At 43.4% G+C, this 11,628-nt stretch overlaps 1 long non-coding RNA gene across 1 annotated transcript in view; it reads right to left on the bottom strand.

Moving 5' to 3' along the window:
- The window catches only part of LOC142845543 (uncharacterized), a 227,149-nt gene that overhangs the window by 53,850 nt on the left and 161,671 nt on the right, over window positions 1-11,628 (bottom strand). The window lies entirely within an intron of this gene.

Below are 11,628 nucleotides of genomic sequence, written 5' to 3'. Positions count from 1 at the left end.
TAGTTCCAGGCCAGTCAGGGCTACTTAGTGAGCTCTTCTCTCACCAAAAATAAAATAAAGTTATCTAGTCCTGCACAGTTACAGCTATTCTCTGTTCCTTCCCTTCTCTGTCCTCCATGTCCTTCCCTCTCATGCTGGGGATAAAACCCAGGCCTCACGCATGTGCCCTGCATAACTAGTCTAAAATGGAGCAGGCCCTTCTCCCAGCTCTGTTCTCCGTGCTGGCCCTTACTATTGGTCCACCATGATCTCTTGTTTTGTGACCTCAGCAGAGATCTTACCAGTTCTGTATTGAAGGAATCTGTTAACCAGGACCAGGATGGGGTCAAGGGTGCACTCCTGCGTTATTAGAGGCCAGAGATGGATAAAACCTCATTCCTTTCAGGTCAGCATGATAGTCTTATTAAAGTGGGTGGGGGAAAAGTGAGGGCCCCGAGACTAATTAAATCTGATTTTTCAGGTCTTTCTTACCTGAGGTCCATATTCCTTATACAAATCTACACACCCAGAATCATATCAGAGTGTTGAAAGGCAGGGACTGGAGAAATGACTTAGGAAAGTTCTTGCTGCCTCAGTTTGGATTCCTGGCACCTATGTAGAGAGCCAGGTGTGGTGGCATGTACTTGAGTTTATCCCCAGGACCCACAACAGAGAAGCAGCTCCTGCAAGCTGTCCTCCCCATGCGTGCTCTGCTGCATCCTCGTAAAATGTATTTTACAAAAATGGGAGGTGGAGGAGCTGAAGAGATGGCTCAGTGGTTAAGAGCATCTACATTTTTGGGGAGGATCTCAGTCCAATTCCAGCACCCACATCAGGAGTCTTAAACAACCTGCTGATAACTCCTCCAGCTCCAAGGGATCCAGTGCCCTCTTTTGGCCTTTTCGGGGACTGCACAAACACTCAGTGCCTATACATACACACGTGATTAAAAGCAAAATTTTTCCCTTAAATAGAGGAACAGCACTGGCTGCTCTTGAAGAGGGCTTAAATTTGGTTCCCAATACCCATTTCCAGGGTATCTAGTGCCCTGTTCTGACCTCTGCAGGCACCAGACACAAATGTAGTGGGCACATACATATATTTTAAAATGTAAATAAAAATTTAAAGGTCCAGAGCAATAGAGAAAGACACGTTACCACCCTGTAGCCTTCACACAAAATAGGCAGTAGATAGAGGCTCAGGGCAGGGCCTTAACTCGTTGTTCAGGAAAGTGTGGCAGGAGCATTCCATAGGAAACCTGTGGGGTAGAGGGAATCTCAGCGATCTTCCAGGCAGTGGTCCTCCTTAGCCACTGGCTCTGTCGGACTGCTGAGCTTGCAGGCTCCTGGTGGAGGGACACAGCCTACGCCCTGCACATCCAGAGTTAATGAGGCTGATTTCCAGCCAGCCCTGTTTTCACTGGAGTGCTGCAGGCGGGAAACCATTGTTCTCAGGAGACAACGCAATTCAGTGAAAAGCAGAGGGTTCCTGGGAAGCTGAGGCAGCAACATCAGACTGCAGCGGCTGTTTGCTGTGCTTTCTGTCGTGATGTACAGAGACCTGTGGGTAGAGCCAGGCTGTTCTGTCCTCTGTCCTCGGGCTGGCTCCTACATAAACAATGTAGCGCTCCAAGAAGGCCACACCTACATTTGCAGGACTGTCTAAGGGATCCTGCACACATCAACTGGGCAGTGGTGGCGCACGCCTTTAATCCCAGCACTCCAGAGGCAGAGGCCGGTGGATCTCAGTGAGTTTGAAGCCAGCCTGGTCTACAAAGCGAGTTCCAGGACAGCTGGGACTGTTACACAGAGAAACCCTGTCTCGAAAAACAAAACACCGAGAGAGAGAGAGAGAGAGAGAGAGAGAGAGAGAGAGAGAGAGAGAGAGAGAGAGAGAGAGAGAGAGAAGAGAGAGAGGAGAGGCAGAAGTCCTAAACAACAGTTACATAAATACTGGGTCATGTTTCCAAACATTCTGGGGGAGGGACAGGACTCCTTCAGCGAACACCCTGGCGATGATCTCATAACATAGAATTGTAGCCATAATGGTAGATTATGGTGAGCCAAAAGACTCCTCTCAGGAAGGGAAGTCAGACACACCTCTCCAGCTGCTTGGAAAGATAGATGTGGGATGTGACTAGGCAGGAGGAAGAGGGACAGAGAACACTGCCAATAAAAGGCAGCATTTGGATGGGCTTAAGAAGCAAAAGTGAAGCTGGGTATCGTGGTACACGTCTTCAATCCCAGCACTTGGGGGGCAGAGGCAGGTGCTCTCTGAGTTCAAAGCCACCTAGTCGGCAGTGCAAGTCCGAGGATGGCCAGGGCTACATAGAAAAAAACTGAAACAACAGCGCAAAGACCCTGACTTAATAAATTGAGATAGTGACAATCCAGACAAGAAAGGAATATCACCGGCGCTTGTGCTCACTTAATCGCTGGCTGCTCCTTCCCTCCAAAGGCAATCCTTGATAAATTCTGTCATGGAATCATAATATAAACTCTGGCTTCTGTTTCAGCATCTGAGGTTCATTTTCTATAGTATATGACTGCAGTTTGCTTATTCCCAATATTGCCTGGAAAATACTCTCAGCTATGTATCCACTATTGATTACAGTTGTGGCCAATTCAGGATACAAGGTTAGCTCAAAAAAAAAAAATCAGTACCCTTCCTATATATATGTGATAAGTGGGCTGAGAAAGAAATCAGAGAAACATCACCCTTCCCAATAGCCACAAACAATATAAAATATCTTGGAGTAACTCTAACCAAACAAGTGAAAGACCAGTATGACAAGAACTTTAAGTCATTGAAATACGAAATTGAAGAGGATATCAGAAAACGGAAAGATCTCCTGTGCTCATAGATAGGTAGGATTAACATAGTAAAAAAAAAAAAAAGGCAGTCTTTCCAAAAGCAACCTACAGATTCAATGCAATTCTCATCAAAATTCCAGCACAATTGTTCACAGATCTCGAAAGAACAATACTAAACTTCATATGGAGAAACAAAAGCCCAGGATAGCCAAAATAATTCTGTATACTAAAGGAACTTCTGGAGGCATCACCATTCCTGACTTCAAGTTCTATTATAGAACTACAGTAATGAAAACAGCTTGGTATTGGCATAAAAATAGGTGGACCAATGGAATAAAATCAAAGATATTATTAACCCACACATCAATGAACACCTGATTTTTGAAAATGAAGCTAAAAATAGAAAAAAGAAAACATCTTCAACATATGGTACTGGTATAACTGGATGTCAACATGTAGAAGAATGCAAACAGATCCGTATTCATCGCCATGCACAAAACAAATCCAAATGGATCAAAGACTTCAACATAAATTCATCCACACTGAACCTCATAGAAGAGAAAGTGGGAAGTGAACTTGAACACATTGACACAAGAGATCACTTCTTAAATATAATATCAGTAGCACAGACACTGAGAGCAATAATTAATAAATGGAGCCGGGGGGTGGTGGCGCATGCCTTTAATCCCAGCACTCGGGAGGTAGAGGCAGGCAGATCTCTGTGACTTCGGGGCCAGCCTGGTCTACAAGAGCTAGTTCCAGGACAGGAACCAAAAGCTACAGAGAAACCCTGTATCGAAAATCTAAATAAATAAATAAATAAATAAATGGGACCTTCTGAAACTGAGAAGCTGGGGGCTGGAGAGATGGCCCAGTGGTTAAGAGTGTCGGTTGCTATTTCAAAGGTCCCGAGTTCAATTCTCAGCAACCACATGATGGCTCACAACCATCTGTAATGAAATTTGGTGCTCTCTTCTGGCAAGCAGGTATACATGCAGGCAGAACACTGTGTACATGATAAATAAATCTTAAAAAAAAAAGAAACTGGGATGCTTCCTTCTGTAAAGCAAAGGGCATGGTCAACAAGACAAAATGGCTGCCTACAGAACTGGAAAAGATCTTCACTAACTCCACATCTGACAGAGGGCTGGTCTCCAAAATAGACAAAGAACTCAAGAAACTAGACATCAAACTACCAAATAATCCGATTCAAAAATAGGGTGCAGATCTAAACAGAGAATTTTCAACAGAAGAATCTCAAATGGTCTAAAGATACTTAAGAAAATGCTCAACAGGGACTTGAGAGATGGCTCAGTGGTTAAGAGAATTGCCTGCTCTTCCAAAGGTCCTGAGTTCAATTCCCAGCAACCACATGGTGGCTCACAACTATCTGTAATGAGATCTGGTGCCCTCTTCTGGCCTGCAGACATACAGACAGAATATTGTATACATAATAAATAAATAAATATTTTTTAAAAACGCTCAACATTCTTAGTCATCAGGAAAATGCAAATCAAAACAACTCTGAGATTTCATCTTACACCTTCCAAAATGGTCAAGATCGAAATCACTGATGTCACTGATGACAGTTTATGCTGGAGAGGATGTGGGGTAAAGGGAACACTCCTCCATTGCTGGTGGGAGTGCAAATTTGTACATCTGCTGTGGAAATCAGTATGGTAATTTCTCAGAAAAGTAGGAATCAGTCTACCTCAAGATCCAGCAGTACCACTCTTGGGCATGTACACAGAAGAATGCACCCGCACACCACAAGGACATTTGCTCAGCTGTGTTCATAGCAGCAGTATTTGTAATAGCCAGAACCTGAAAAAACCTAGACACCCCTCAAATGAAGAATATGTGGTACATTTACACAATGGAGTAGTACTACTCAGTGGTTAAAAAAAAAGTGACATCTTGAAATTTACAGGCAAATGGACAGACAGAACTAGAAAAAAAAAAACATCCTGAGTGAGGTAACCCAGACCCAGAAAGACAAATAGAGTATGTACTTACTCATAAGTAGATTCCAGACATAAAGTATAAGATAACCAGCCTACAGTCCACAAGCCCAGAGAAGCTAAAAACCCTCTTCCAGAAACAGATGAAAGCAGATGCAGAAATCCACAACTAACCACTCTACTGAGCTCCTGGAATACAATCAAAGTGAGAGAGGAACAATAGTATCAACAAAGGGATCAAGACAGTGATGGGGAAATGCTGTGGGAGCTCCTTCCACTCCTTCAGCCAATAGCCTTTAAGATGTCAGCCCACTTGGGCGTGCTCTCTTATACTATAAATGTAGCTGTAAAGCCTGCATTCGCTCTCTTGCTTGCTGCTTTCACTTCTGGCTGCTAGACTCTTCCCATTTCCCATTCGTGCAGAGAACTGTGATCTAGGACAGTGATCTGTAAGTCCCCTAAATAAATAACCCTCTATTATACATAATTCTGAACTAGTGTGGGATTATTTTGTATCTCCCGCCATCATCTGGCTCCGGAACGTGAGGACCAGTCCACACTTTTTGGGATTGGTCCACCAGCCCCGTGGCTCATTGGGCACTGACTCTCCTGCCCACGGCTTTAGCTGTGCCTCAGATGCAACAAGCTGCTGCTCAGTGCTCCCTGGCTTGCAACCCACACACTGCTGCCTGTGATTCCTGCGGTGCCCAGAGTCCACAACTTGAACTGATGGAAAACTTTGAGTTTTCTCTTTATCTTGGGCCCCAACTCTCAGAATCATTTGACTGCCTTAATAACTGTTCTTAATTTATTAAACAAAGCATATTTTTCATTACTTAAGTAAGCAATACATGCTGTTCCTTGCAGCTAGTGTCTCTCGGCCACATGGCTGCAACTGTGACACCTGCTGGCCGATAATGGTTATTACACCTACTCTGATTCATTGTAATTACTTAATGACAGGTAAGATCTTGAAAAACTACAAAAAATGACTGATAACATCCAAGAGTTCAATAATTATTTTGCTTATACTGTGGAAGGTATTGTGCAAGACTTATGCTATTTTCCTTTCTTTAATTTGATTCTAGGAATTAGCTTTGTTTTCAATATTATCTCATTAAAAAATTTGTCCTCACAGTTAGAGACAATATTTAGAGGTTGATTATTACCTGCATAGGGTTGGGGTAGAAATTATGTAGGCCTAAAGATCTCAAAAAAAACAGTAAGATTGAATGGGATAATAGGTAATTGCTGTGAACTTATTCACACTAATAATAATAATAATAGTGACTAATAGAGTGAGTACTTATGAGCTATTATTTATGGACAGTTTACACTGGTAAAGTTTCTTGTATATTGATACAAGTTCAAATTATATATTATTTCTGTTTACAATACTTGTACACTTATGCAAAGGTTTTTGTTATATTGTATGCATGTATGTTTCTATCTTTGTTTAAGACATTATGTATATTGATACAATTTTAGGATATATTTATAAATTGCATTATATATTTCTACCTCTGATTAAGATATTTATACATTGTTTACATTTTTATGTCACTGTCCTCCTTTATTGTATAGTTGTTTAAAGATTGTATAATATTCTGATATGAAGTCTTAATTGTTAAGTTATATAGGTATTAAGTATTATAGGTCAATAGTCATTCATGTTTGTTATGCTTTTAGACTAATTAGGTTCTTTAGATACATAAGCCTTGTATTCTGCATAGATAGGTAACCTTCAACCACTTCAAAGATCTGCAGAACATGGCGTTTAAATAATTTAGGATTCTGTTGATGTGAGACATGATTGCTCCTGGCAGCACTGATCTATTCCCGAGATAGTGTTGAGCACCAAAGACACTACACTTGGAATTTGTCTTCTTCTTGGCACAACTGGCCTGGGCAAGAAACTGCCCATGCCTCAACCACTGACAAAGTGTATGATGTCTGGACTGGACAAGAAGGATATAAGAAAAAAAGACTGTCAAATCTTGAAAAGACAGGGTAAGGCGGTTTTGTAAAATTCCCTGCCTCTGAAAGTGGTCTGTCAGTTACTCTAGGTCTTAGCCAAAGTTGGTTGCTTCAACATTGCAAATGAGACTTTAGCTGATTGCTTAGGCAGCCATTTGTCTCTGTCATCTACTGCACATTTTTTAAGCTGTTTGATTGCACTTCCTGCCTACTCAAGTAATATTATCTCCCTTTTCAGGCCTTCGATGGGGTTGAAGATTAGTTACTCATAGTTACCATCCTCTTACGATCTAGTCAAGCCATTTCCAATACAAGACTTAGACTCCTTAGGATAGGATGTTTATTAAGACATTTAGCATATGTTCCTTGCTTAATATTGTTCATGTTGGTTGTAATTCTAATCTTATACTTGATATCTGTTCCTAGTGTATATAGGTTTTTTTAAAGATAAACTTTTTCTGATGAGAGAGGCAGAGTGTTATTTATTTATATGTATACAACATTCTGCCTCCATGTGTGCCCACATACCAGAAGAAGGCACCAGATCTAATAAGATGGTTGTGAGCCACTATGTGGTTGCTAGGAATTGAACTCAGGACCTCTGGAAGAGCAGTGCTTTTAACCGCTAAGCCATCTCTCCAGCCTGTGTATATAGTATTGGGTTTGGAACTCTCTTATTTAAATGAAAGGGGGAGGTGCTATGGGAGCTCCTTCTGCTCCTTCAGCCAATAGTCTTTAAGATACCAGCCCACTTGGGCATGGCATCTTATACTATAAATGCAGCTGTAGAGCCTATGCTCACTCTCTTGCTTCTGGCTCTCACTTCTGGTTGCTAGACTCTGTTCCTGTTCCCTGTTCGTGCAGAGGACTGTGATCTAGGACAGTGATCTGTGAGTCTCCCCTAAATAAATAACCCTTTATTGTATGTATTTATGAACTAGTGTGGGATTATTTTGTATCTTTGGTCATCAGGGAAATCCACAGAATCAGTTTACCTGAGCAAGTGGAAGATCACTGATTCCAGACTGGCAACTGGAAAACCTGAACAGGACCAAACTAGGCCCCCTGAATACAGGTGACAATGGTGTGGCTTGGACAGTATATGGGGCACTGGCAGTGGGTCCAGGATCTGACCTAAATGCATGAACTAACTTTGTGGAGCCCATTCTCTATGGAGAGATACCTTGCTTAGCCTAGGCACGGCAGAAGTGGTGGGGGAGCCTTGCTCCTGCCTCAGTGCTGATGATGGGACAGACTTAGTTGACTTTTCAGGAGAGGCTTTACCCTCTCTGAAGAGCGGGTGGAGTGGGGGAGCAGGAGAGGAAGGAGAGGAAACTGGGATTGGTATGAAATAATAAATAAATAAATACATCATAAAAAATAATAGTAGCCAGTTTTGTTTGTTTGTTTGTTTGTTTGTTTTGGAGAAAGGGTTTCTCTGTGTTGCTTTGGTGACTATCCTGGAACTAACTCTTGTAGACCAGGCTGGCTTCAAACTCACAGAGATATGCCTACCTCTGCCTCCCAAGTGCTAGGATTAAAGGCGTGCACCACCACCTGGCTTTTGTACATTTTATTATCTTCTTGTTGAAACAAGTTCTCTTCACTATGTATGTAGCCCATGGTCTTGAGCCACTAACCCTCCTGTCTCCATCTCCCGGTGTTGGAATTAGAGAACTTCACCACCACATTGGGCTTCTTTTTTATGCTAGGTTTTAAATTCAGGACCTTGTGCAGACTAGCCAAATATTCTGCCTGCACTACAGCCCTAGTACCAATTTTTGTCTATTACAAATAATGCTACCTGGAGCAATTTCATACGTGCCTTCTTACCATTCATATACTTTTATTGGGTGACTGGGTTGGGAGTGGGGTCCTAGAAATATAAAATCACTGTCAAGTTGCTGACATATTAGCCGGGTGGCTAATCCCACCTTCCTCTGGCCTTAGTGAGCACCAGACATACATGTGGTGCATAAATATATATGCAAGCAGAACACTCATACACTAAAATAAAAAAAACTAAAAAATTCTAATTCCCGTATTTAGGCATCTCCCTAGATTAGTAACAGTAGTGTACCTGTCTCTAAACCAACAAGCTACAATACCTTTTCAAGCCTGATACCTAATAGAAGTTGAATTCCTAACTTTGATTTTCTTTAGCAGTGCTATTTTAAGTATTCTTAACATTTATTTACTTTTATGTGTATGTGTGTTTGGCCTGAATGTATGTGTCATGTACCATGTTCACGACTAGAGCCCATAGAACCAGAGACGGGTGTTGGATCCCCTGGAACTAGAGTTAAGGATGGTTGTGAACCATCATGTCGGTGCTGGGAACTGAACCTGTGTCCTCTGCAAGAGCAGCAAGTACGTTTAACCACTGAGCCATCTCTCCAGCTCCTGTCTTGGGTATTCTTGTCTTTATATTTCAGAATCTAGTTTATCAGTACACACACACACACACATACACATACAGCCACACACACACACACACACAGGTCAGAATCATTAGATTTCCCCTGAAGCTAGTTATAGGCATTTGGAATGGCATGATGGTGCTGGGAGTCAAACTAGAATCTTCTGTAAGAATCGTAACAACCGAGCCATCTCTCCAGCCCCTTGTCCAACAACTTTGTTAAGCCCACTTTAACAATTTGCCCTTCTGAGGCTGGAGCGGTAGCTCAACTGTTAAGAGCACTTGTTGTTCTCGCAGAAGGCCCAGGTTCACTTCCTAGCACTCACATGGTTGCTCACAATCATCTGTAAGGCCACCTCCTGGAGACCTGATGCTCTATTCTGACCTCTGCAGGCACCGGACATGCATGTGGTGCACACTCATGCATGCAGGCAATACACTCATACACATAACTTAAATCAGATAAATATGATTTGCCCTTAGGTTCCCTTGGATTTTTTTTAAATTTTATTTTAAAGACAGGGGTGGGGCTGGAGAGATGGCTCAGCGGTTAAGAGCATTGTGTGCTCTTCCCAAGGACCCGAGTTCAATTCCCAGCAACCACATGGTGGCTCACAACCATCTGTAATGAGGTCTAGTGTCCTCTCCTAGGAGGCATATATGCAAACAGAATATTGTATCCATAATAAATAAATAAATATTTTAAAAAAAAGACAGGGGTGGCTCAGACTGATCCTGTTCATCTGAGGATCTTGAACTTCTTTCTGATGTTCTTTCCTCTACAAAGCTATACTTGGAAACAGGGGGAGAAACTAACATTTCATTTGAAAATGTGGATGCATTTTTATGGAGTTTATGGAATAGCATATGATCAGAGGACGACTTTGTGGAGTCAGCTCTCCTTCCACTTTTTTTTTTTTTTTTTTTTTTGGTTTTTCGAGACAGGGTTTCTCTGTGGTTTTGGAGCCTGTCCTGGAACTAGCTCTTGTAGACCAGGCTGCTCTCGAACTCAGAGAGATCCGCCTGCCTCTGCCTCCCAAGTGCTGGGATTAAAGGCGTGCGCCACCACCGCCCGGCCTCCTTCCACTTTTTTTTAAAGATTTATTTATTAATTATGTATACAGCATTTTCCCTACATATATGCTGCAGACCAGAAGAGGGCACCAGATCTCATTACAGATAGTTGTGAGCCACCATGTGGTTGCTGGGAATTGAACTCAGGACCTCTGGAAGAGCAGTCAGTGCTCTTAACCTCTGAGCCATCTCTCCAGCCCTTTTTATTTTTATTTTATTTTTTTTTTAGCTTTGGAGCCTGTCCTGGAACTGGATCTGTAGACAAGGCTGGCTTCGAACTCATAGAGATCCGCCTGCCTCTGCCTCCCGAATGCTGGGATTAAAGGCACGCGCCACCACCGACTGGCTGGCTCCTTCCTCTTTTATATGGGTTCCAGGGATCAAACTCCAAACTCATGTTCAGATTTGGGCACCAAGCACTTTTACCAGCGGAACCATCTTACAGCCTCTTTTTTTTTTTTTTTTTTCCAGAAAGTGCGTTAGGAACTACTGCTGTGGGTTGGGCATAGAAGTGAGTGCATATGAAAAAACAGGGTGAGGGAGCCCCCAGACTGCAGCAGCCCTAATAGAAAGGGTGGAGACAGTTACACGCAGGGAGCCGCACCGAGTGCGGTCTGTAGTAAACACCATGACTCAGAGTGGGGTGGAGGCTAACCACCAGTCCTGTTGGAAAGAGAAACGGAACTCGATTTCCCTCGTTCATGGTGCCTTTGCACTTTTGCCCACGCGGCAAGAGCCAGGAAGGCTCCTTAAAACTGCTGCTCAGGCATCTTGTATCGGAGTCCAGATCCCTAACGTCATTCAGGCGCTGCTTTAGTGATCCCAGTTCCTTTACTCCTTGTTCGACCTCAGATTTGTGCCTTCCCCTAACTTCCACTGAGCGGCGGGCACGGTCAAAACCAGGTCCCGCTCCTCTCTCCTCTAGTCGGCAACCGCTGCAGATACACCGCCGCACTGACCATGTCACCTGACACGGAACTCTGCCCCGGAATAGCTCTTATAGACTCAGAGACCCAAAACACACTGAAGCCCTTGCGCCAGATATTAGCAGCCACATGGGGTACAACCCGCGTGAGACCGGCCTCCCGGAAGCGAAGAAACTGAGAAGCAGGAGAACGCGTTGATTGGTTGCTGGTGATGTCATAGCTACCATCTGGGGGCGGGCCAGAGGTCTTGGCCAGGAGTTCTTGGGCTATTTGAAGCAGTTACCACTCAGCCGGGGGAGCCGCACCCAGTGTAGCGTTCTGGGATCCTAGGCCTGACTTCTGCCTCGGTGTCAGAATGCCAGAGTGTTCCGCACCTGGCTTTGCAGCTCATTACCGATGCCTCTTTTGGAGGCCGACCGGTATAGCTCGCCTTTTGGATTATTTCTGCTGTCTGTCCTGGAACCCTCGAGGCCCTCCTT

Source organism: Microtus pennsylvanicus, chromosome 3 (assembly GCF_037038515.1).
Source record: "Microtus pennsylvanicus isolate mMicPen1 chromosome 3, mMicPen1.hap1, whole genome shotgun sequence".
Taxonomy (NCBI): domain Eukaryota; kingdom Metazoa; phylum Chordata; class Mammalia; order Rodentia; family Cricetidae; genus Microtus; species Microtus pennsylvanicus.
Note: the sequence above shows the minus strand (reverse complement) of the source record. Positions and strands in the feature narration are given on the sequence as shown.